This window comes from Marmota flaviventris, chromosome 1 (assembly GCF_047511675.1).
Source record: "Marmota flaviventris isolate mMarFla1 chromosome 1, mMarFla1.hap1, whole genome shotgun sequence".
Lineage (NCBI taxonomy): Eukaryota > Metazoa > Chordata > Mammalia > Rodentia > Sciuridae > Marmota > Marmota flaviventris.
In genome coordinates this window covers 6,593,585-6,602,947 of record NC_092498.1, presented here as the reverse complement: position 1 = coordinate 6,602,947, position 9,363 = coordinate 6,593,585, and positions in this window count along the sequence as shown.

The window sequence follows — 9,363 nt, the reverse complement described above, 5'->3', positions numbered from 1 at the left end:
TTGCAGAATGGGGGTCGCTTTCACTGCTGTTGTCACCTGTGGATACCAGACTCCAGGCTCCTCAGCCTTTAAACGTGGACTTGGGCCAGCAGCTCTAGGGCCTTCCAGGCTGTCACCGTGGCCTGGGGCTGCGTCGTTGGTCCCTCTTATTCTGAGCCTCTGGCTTCTTAGAGTAGCTCGTGGTTTCCTCAGCTCTCCAGCCTGCAGACCACCGTCTGGCACTTTCCAGACTCTCATCATATGAGGCAAACTAATAGATCCCCTCTTGTGGTGATATAGGTTCTGCGGTTCTGTTGCCAGCCACGTGGGTCAGCTGCACGCACGGGGATTTCCTCGCTTCGTCCAGCCAGAGAGACTACAAGGAGTGGCAGCTCGGGAGCAGCCAGCACAGCCAGCACTCAGATCCTGGGTTCCAAATTCCATTCTCCAATGAAAGGAACCAGGACTCCTCCTCAGGGGAGCATGAAAGTGGGGACTCCAGGGCTGAACAGGGAAAGTGAGCACAAGATGATCCCAGAGTATCTTATGGTGCCAGGAAATAAGAAAGTCAAAGCAAATCAGTGAGATTTTTGAAAAGGTTGGGGCCTGTCAAACGGGCCGATGGTAGAGGCAGAACTTTACTTCTGTGCTCTTAAGGTTTCTCTCCCAGCTCCTTCTGAGAGTTAAACTGACACAACGTAGGTCAAGGGGAGAAAAAGCTACCATGTTCCTTAATCCACACTTCTCAGGGTAGGAAAGCCTTCATAGGAAAGGACACCCACAGAAGCAGAGTCCAAAGACACAGTACTGGCTTGACCCAGAGCGGTAGGTTGTGCAAACGTGGTGAGGGAGGGCAAGGGGCTTGGGGGAGGGCTAAGTGGGTGGAGAAGTGACTGGAAGAGAAGGGCTGTGTGTTCGGATTTCCCTCAGCCCCAACCTTCTGAATAAGATGTTGCCTCCTTTTAGTAAGGAGAACATGTGCTACGTGGGGAGTTCATCTCTGGCTTTTAGGAAACAGAGCAAAGGTCAGAGTGATCTTCTTCCACCTCCTGTTAAGTGCCTTCAGCTCAAAATAATTCTTAGCCCCATTGGCCTATCTTGGGCAGTGTGTTCTGAACTCCAGGCAGCAGAGGGAACCTTAAAGCACTCCCAAGGGCCAAAGCTTTCTTTCTGTAGAAATGTTCCAGCTAGTGACCACAGGAGGGTTGATATGCAGCCCCTGATAAATTGGAGGCCCTAGATGATAGCTCTCAGTGATTACTAAACATAACTCCAAAAGGGACAGCAGGTGTCTGTCTCTCCACGGAAGTGCCTGCCCCACCTGCACAGTGCAGTGTATGAACCTTATAAGGATCTGCATTCAAATAAACAAGATGTGAAGAAATTCATAAAGACAATCGGGGACCTGTGAACCTCACCTGGATGTTTCATGATATTAAATCTTTACTGGATTTTTTATGTGGTAATAATAAAGGGCGAGTCCTACTATATTAGAGCTACGTGGTAAAATGCTTATGGAGGAAATTATATGGTATCTAGGACAGGCTTTCAAGTTATGTGTCCATCCGCCAAAACTCATGTGTGAGACAATACTAAAACATTCAGAGGCGAAATGATTGGGTTATGAGAGTCTTAACCTAATCAGTGTGTTAATCCTGATAGGGATTAACTTGTTGGGAACCATAGGCAGACAGGGTGTGGCTGGAGGAGGTGGGTGTGCCTTTAGGGTTTATCTGTCCCTGGTGAGTGGAAGTGGAGCTCCCTCTCTGCTTCCTGGTGGCCAGGTCCTGAGCCGCTTCTTCCTCCACACCCTTCTGCTGTGCATGGGTCCAGAGCAAGAGAGTCAGCCATCTATGGACTGAGACCTCTGAAACCAGGAAGGCCAAATAAACCTCTCCTTCTCTAAGATTATTCTTGTCAGGTCTTCTGGCCCCAGAAGGAGCAGGAGTTCAGATGGAACAAGGTCGCCCATGCGGGATCACTGTTGACACTAGTGCTGGACACACCGAGTTCAGTACACTATTTCCAAAAGTTTTTAGGTATAGTGAGTTAAGTGGGGATCTGTGAACCTCACTTCTCAAGCTCTCTGAAAAGTAAGACACACCACTTAGGGTCATTTGCTAGGTCTTGATAAAGCCTTTTTGGTACACTTCCCAGATATTGAGAAATCGAACGACTCTAATGACTGACTAATAAATATTTTTGCAAGTCAAGCGGTTTCCACTATTTGGCTTTCAACAAAAATGAAGGAAGACATATCCATTAGTGGATAATTAAAAATTAATGATAGATCACTATGTGGCTTTTAACATTTCTCTTGTAAGGAGTATAAAGAATTGAGTAGCAATGCTATAACAAAATTGTTCCCATTTCTATTGATTTATTTATGTGAACAAGATTTCTGAGTGCTTGCACTGATCAGAACAAAATATTAGAATAGAGTCGACACTGTTTCATTCCAGATGAGAATGACATCATCTATGTACATATGAAATAAATGAAAAAAATCCTTCCATCCATTGGGAGATGCATTTCTAAAATTAAAGTTACAGATAAACTATTTTACAGAGATGATGTATTCATGTTGCTTCAATCAGTTATGTACTAATATTACTTTAATAATAGGTAATCACAGAAAAAAATTTCACACTTAAAGCCTTGTGGTCATAAACATTTTTTGTTCAATTTTCATATATATCTTTGTGGTAGAAATGGATGTGAAGGTAATGAAGATTTTTCATGCATAAAAATCCATTACAAGAAGATAAAATTCTGTAGGGAGGTAAATGAACAGCCAAAGAGGCAAAGGAACAGAGTAAAATGTCTAACTATTTAGAAAAAAACTTGCTCATGTCTTTCTAGAATAGCTGATGGTTGATATCCAATTACCACGTCATCTGTACTATATCAGAAATATTTTTTAAAAGAAGGATCAATCTTTCATTAAAAAATGTTTATATATACAATGTGCTATAAAGTACATTCTTTGCAAATAGTTATGATGAAGAAATTTTAGATGTTCAGTTTAAAATGCTCACAAGAGGATTTATATTTTAAAAAGTTGGTTTAGTGAAAAAATAAGCAAAAGTTTGAAGAACATCAGAGAAACCTTTTTATAACTGCATGAGGTTTTGTTTTGTTTTGTTTTGGGTACTGGGGATTGAAATCAGGTGCACTCAACCATCCCCAGCCCTATTTTGTATTAGATTGAGAAACAGGATCTCACTGAGTTGTTTAGGGCCTCACTAAATTGCTGAGGCTGGCTTTGAACTCATAATCCTCCTGTCTCAGCCTCCTAAGTCGCTGAGATTACAGGCCTGTGCCACTGTGCCTGGCTAGGATATTTTTATAAGAAGACTCAGACAGCAAAAAGCCAAACATGACCCAAATATTCACAAACAGTGGAATGGATAAACAAATGGTAGGATACCCAGACAATCGAGTGATGTGCAGAAGTAAAAATGAACAAATTGTAACTCTCTGCACTGACATGGATGAATCTGACCAAATAACCACTCTCTTCCCCAAAGAGAATAGTCTGATCTTGTTTTTGTCAAAGTTAACCATGAAAAATACTGAAAATAAATATTGTTCAGAGCAATCGATATAGGTGATAAAACTATAAAGAAAAACGAGGGCATAGTCACCACAAGAGCAAGACAGTAAATCCCCCAGGTAAGAGGCAGGGAGACTGGGGAGCCATGGAGGTGAGGTGGAGACGTCCAGGGCGATGCTCTGTTTTAAACTGGGTGTTTGCTCCTTGGACCGTCTTGGTGGACCGTCTTGGTGGACCATCTTGACGGTGTACAGATAGTCTCAAGCAGGTATGATACACTAGCTATAAAATTGCAACTGTATTGGAAAACACAAAACAAGATCTGCACTAATGGAAAAGCACACAAGGTTCGTGTATGAAATACTACAATAAAACTATACTTCATCCAAAATCGATATGTCCATGTACAATTCTATTTGTAATCTCCACTTTCTGTGTGTGGAATTGGCTCACGCTTTCCTAAGGCTCCTCCGGGACCAAACAATGTCTAAACGCAGCCAGGTCAGCCTGACCCGGGGGCCTCAGAGCAGAAGAGCCAGGCAGCCCCAGCGCAGGACAGAAGGAAGCCAGGTGATGAGCTGACCTCACACCTGGCAAAGGCAGCAAGTGTGGCTCAGGACTACGTGTTGTGAAGACCAAGCTGGGCTGCTTCCTCACACTGTGAAGATTCACAGATTCAGTTCACATCTGCACAAACTGAGACAATGAGAGCCTTGGATGAACCATAGGAAACTCTATGTACAGTTGGGTCAATTGTCTTCACCAGGATGCAGCCAGGCCAGGTGCAGGGGCTGCAAGCCTGCAATCCCAGAAATTTGTGAGGCTGAGGCAGGAGGATGCAGGTTCCAGACCTTCCTGGGCCACCTAGTGGCGAGACCCTGTCACAAAAAAAAAAAAAAGGATCTGGGAATGTAGCTCATGAGTAGAGCACTCCTGCATTATATACCAAGTATTTGGGGGGAAAAAATTATGAAGCCAGAAATAATAAAAGACAGCTTTAAAATTTTTCATATAGCACAGATGCTGCCAACAAAACAATAGATTTTTTTTAAAGAGAAAACTTTAAATCTGTTATAAATAGAGCTCACAAAAATAAACATGTGCAACATCGGTGTAGACTGTTCGTAGATGAACGATAAGTGTCCAAAACCCTACGAAAAAACCTCAACTTCCTAAATAGGTGAGGAAGTAAAAACTAAAATAACAATTTGAAAAAATATTTTAAAGTTATAACATTGGCTACTGGGGAAAATTAGTGGTGAGGTTGGGAAGAAAGAGCAACGGATACTCTCTGCACTCATTGCTACTGAAATGCAAGTTATTATAGCCTTTTTGGAAAGCTCTCAGATGAAATTTATTTTATTTTAAAATATTTATATCCTTCAATGCAGCGATCCTATTCCAAGAGCCCATCTCCTAGCAATTAAAGGTCCTGTTAGTACAGACCAGCACTGCAGCTTTGTTTCTAGAGGCCAAAGTACAGGAAGGGAGGCTCAGCAGTGGGGACGGCGCTGAGTAAATTCCAATACGCTCCTCTCACGGAAACATTATGCATCCATTAAAAAGGACTATGAGATGGACGAAAATGAAGTAGGCTGAGCTCACCGAGTGCAGGTAGGGATGGCAGGGAAAGGTTGAGGTATAAAACGGTGCCCTCTGTGGAATCCAGGTAATCAGTTCCTAAAAAAGTAAATTCATGCCCACGATAGGATCCAGCGATTCCCCTCCTAGGTGCATTCCCAAGAGAGAAGAAAGTATGTGTCCATAAAAACCTGCTCTTGACCTTCATCGAAGCTTTAGTTGTAGCAGTCCAAGATTGGAAACAACCCAAATGTTCATCAGCAGAAGAATGGACACCTAAGAGTTGTGTATCCGCACAACAGAACATCATACTTGGATAAAAGAGAAACGAGCTACTGACAGCATGGATGACCTCAAAATTAGTATGCTGGGCGAAAAAAACGACACCCATCGACAAAAGGAGTCTGCATTTATGATCACACTTGTGTAACACTCCAGCAGATGCATCCCAGACTGAAAAGCAAGCTGGTGGCGGAGTGAGGGAGACGGTGGCCAAGGGCATGAGGGCACTTTGGGGGACAATGGATATGTGCCAGAGTATATCAAGTTGTATAGTTTCTATGTCGTGCAGTTCACAGTCTACCAACCATACTTCAAAATGTACAACTGGGTTAATTATACACAAACACACACGTGTATAATTAAATACAAAGAAAACTACCACAGGCATAAGTTGCCATGAATATGGGTCTGAACATGAGTAAACGTCTTCCCTGCTTATCGTCCTTGCCCCTGCAGCATCCTTCCATTCTGCAAACTAAAGTCTTCCTTGACTTTATGGGAATTTCTTTTCATTCTTTCCTCCCTTTCTCTCTCTGTTCTCTCAGAGACTCCTTCCACCTCTGGGATTGTCCTCTGTGCTTGTTACCTTTTGTCTCATATTTTATGCCTATTTCTCTTTTTCATTCTTTTATTTTCTAGCTTTCGTTTGGAATTGTTTTAACCTTCAACAATTATGGTTTTAATTCTTGGTGGAATCAAATTAAATGTCAGTTGCTGTACTGTTCTCTCTGATGGTCCCTCTATACAGCATGTTCTTGCATTCACAGATTTGATACTGCAGCACAGTCCTATCCTAACGTCACCGAACATGCTGTTTAGACTTTCCCAACCTCTGCTCCTCTTAGGGTCTGCCTTTCGATTGGCTCATCTACCTTCCAGGGCCCTCATGAATCTGGTGCCCGGGGCTTTGTGTTCATGCTTTCAAATGAAGGAGTCCGAGACACATGACCAGCACCCCCTCTGCCCTTGTGTGTCTCTGCAGTGGGCTTCTCCCTTTTGGGTGGACTGGCTCAGGCCTGAGACTGTCAGACAAGGAATTACAACCAAAAAACATCCAAAAAAGGTTCTCTTTTCTACAGGGTCCAGCCCCACCTGAACCCTGACCCCTCCCTGGATAGATCATCACTCACCTTAGAGAAGGCTCTTGCCTTAGCCTGGAGGTGCTTCACTGGGTGGATGCTGTGTTGTTAAAGAATCAAAATGACCAAAGCAAGAGGTTTTTTTGTTTTGTTTTGTTTTGTTTTGTTTTTATTGGTTGTTCAAAACATTACAAAGCTCATGACATATCATCTTTCATACATTTGACTCAAGTGGGTTATGAACTCCCATTTTTACCCCAAATACAAATTGCAGAATCACATCGGTTACACATTCACATTTTTACAAAATGGCATATTAAAGCAAGAGGTTTAATGACAAGGCCAGATTAGAGACAAGGGGAAGAAGGGAGAAGAGTCTTTCTTCAATTTAAAACATGTCTAATGATTTAGATCACCATCTTCATTAGGGAATATTCCAAACATACTAATAAGTATGCAATGAAAAGTCCTCTCTTAGAGGCAGTCAAGGTCACTAGCTTGGGAGTTTCCTTCTAAAATTGTCTCATGCATATATATAAACACACAAATATACACAGTATTTAAATGTGTGTGTATTTGCAGGCATTGCAAAGATTAAACAATATACTATGCTACATATATATTTTTGTAACCCAAAGTCTCTCACAGGGAGTGGCGACTTGGAGGAATGATGGTAGAGTATTGTGGAAGTCGCCTTGGAGCCCCTGTGGATCACTATACAGGTTTATGCCACCTTGAAACCGCAAGCGAAAACGAAGCTCACTCTTCAGTCCTTACCAGCAGGTGGCGCACTCGGACAAAGTGTGCCGCCCTCTGCCTTGGAAGGGTTTTTCCACGGATCGTCCTGATTTTTGTGCTTTTGTTTTACCCTTGACGCCACAACACAGTAGACTTCGCCCTTCCTTACAGCACCTTCCATAAAGCTAACTTCAATTTATTTTTAAAAGTAAAGAGGGTTTTTTTTTTTAACGATGTCTTTTCTGTTTATAAGGAATCGACTTGTTTTTTTATTGTGCTAATATTTTTTAGCACAATTAAAAATTTTATTCTGTCCATGTACAATTCCAATTGAAATCTCCACTTTCCGTGTGTGAAATTGGCTCACGCTTTCCTAAGGCTCCTATGGAACCAAACAACATCTAAACGCAGCCAGGTCAGCCTGACCCGGGGGCCTCAGAGCAGAAGAGCCAGGCAGCCCCATGGCAGGACAGAAGGAAGCTAGGTGAGGAGCTGACCTCACACGTGGCAAAGGCAGCAAGCGTGGCTCAGGAGTAAGTGTTGTGAAGACCAAGCTGGGCTGCTTCCTCACACCGTGGAGATTCACGGATTCAGTTCACATCTGTGCAAACTAAGACAATGAGAGCCTTGGATGAACCATAGGAAACTCTATGTACAGTTGGGTCAACTGTCTTCACCAGGATGCAGCCAGGCCAGGTGCAGGGGCTGCCAGCCTGCAATCCCAGGGACTTGTGAGGCTGAGGCAGGAGGATGCAGGTTAGAGGCCAACCTAGGCCACACAGCAGTGATACCCTGTCCAAAATAAAAAAATAAATAAAATTAAAATAAATAAAGGGAGCTGGGTGTGTGGTCCACTTAAAGGAGAGCAAATATCAAGAAGCTTTGAAGAGCCAAAACAATATTAAAGAGGAAAAAAGTTGAAGGAAGCACATTTCCCAATTTTAAAACTTAATACAAAGTTATAGTAGTCGAACACGGTGATACTGACATAAAGACACACATATAGACCAGTTTTACCAGCACATTTGATGAAGATTGTTGTTTTCCATTTGGACACCCTTGACTAGGCATTAAAGGACAGTGTTAATGTAGTGAAAAATTCAACCCACAGAATAAAATATTCACAAGTCATACATCTGATGAGGGATTGATATCCAGATTATTTAAAGAACTAGTATAATTCAACAACAACAAAAATCAATTAAAAATGGTGAAGGATTTGGATAAACATTCCCCAAAGAAGTTATGTGAATTACAAATAAGCATCATTAAGCACCAAGGAAATGTGAATCAAAGCTACAGTAGACACCTCTTCATATATATGAGTTTGACTGTTATGGTTTGGAGTTGTGGTGTCCCCCCAAATTCCCTGTGCTAATGCAGAAGAGTTCAGAGGTGAAATGATTAGATTATGAGATGCGTAACCTAATGGGTTCATCCTACTTTAGACTGGATTATAACTGTCGGCAGGTGTGGCATGGCTGAAGGAGGTGAGTACTGGGGCCGCCTACAACCTCATCAGTGGATTGATCCATTGGATGGATTAAGAATTTGAATGGACTTCTGGGTGGTAACCGTAGGCAGGTGGAGCATGGCTGGAGGAGGCAGGTCACTGGGGTTGTGTCCTTATAAATTGCATGTCTTGTCCCTGGCTCCTTGCTCTGTTTCCTGCTGACACGAGCCGAGCAGCTTTCTTTGCCGTGCTCATCTGACGTGCTGCCCTGCCTCACCTTGGCCCCGAGCAATGGAGTCGGCTGACCACGGACCGAATCACTGAAACCATGAACCAAAATAAACTTCTCCTCCTCTAAGTTGTTCTTGTCAGGTACTTTGGTCACAGGGGGGAAAAAAACTGACCCACACAACTATTAGCAACAACAACGTGCACAGAGACACACAGAAGATAGCAAGTAACAGCAAGGACATAGAGAAATTGGAGCCCTCATCATGGCTAGGTAGAGTGGAACTGGTGGAGAGGAGCCTGGGATTCCTGTACCATCAGCAACTCCACTACAATGACACACCCCAAAGAAAGGTCTCCGATAGATACCCAGGTTTTCACAGTAACCTTATTCACAATAGCCAGGAGGTAGAAACGATCCAAAAAAAGAATGGATGAACAAACGTGGGGCAGACATACAACGGAAT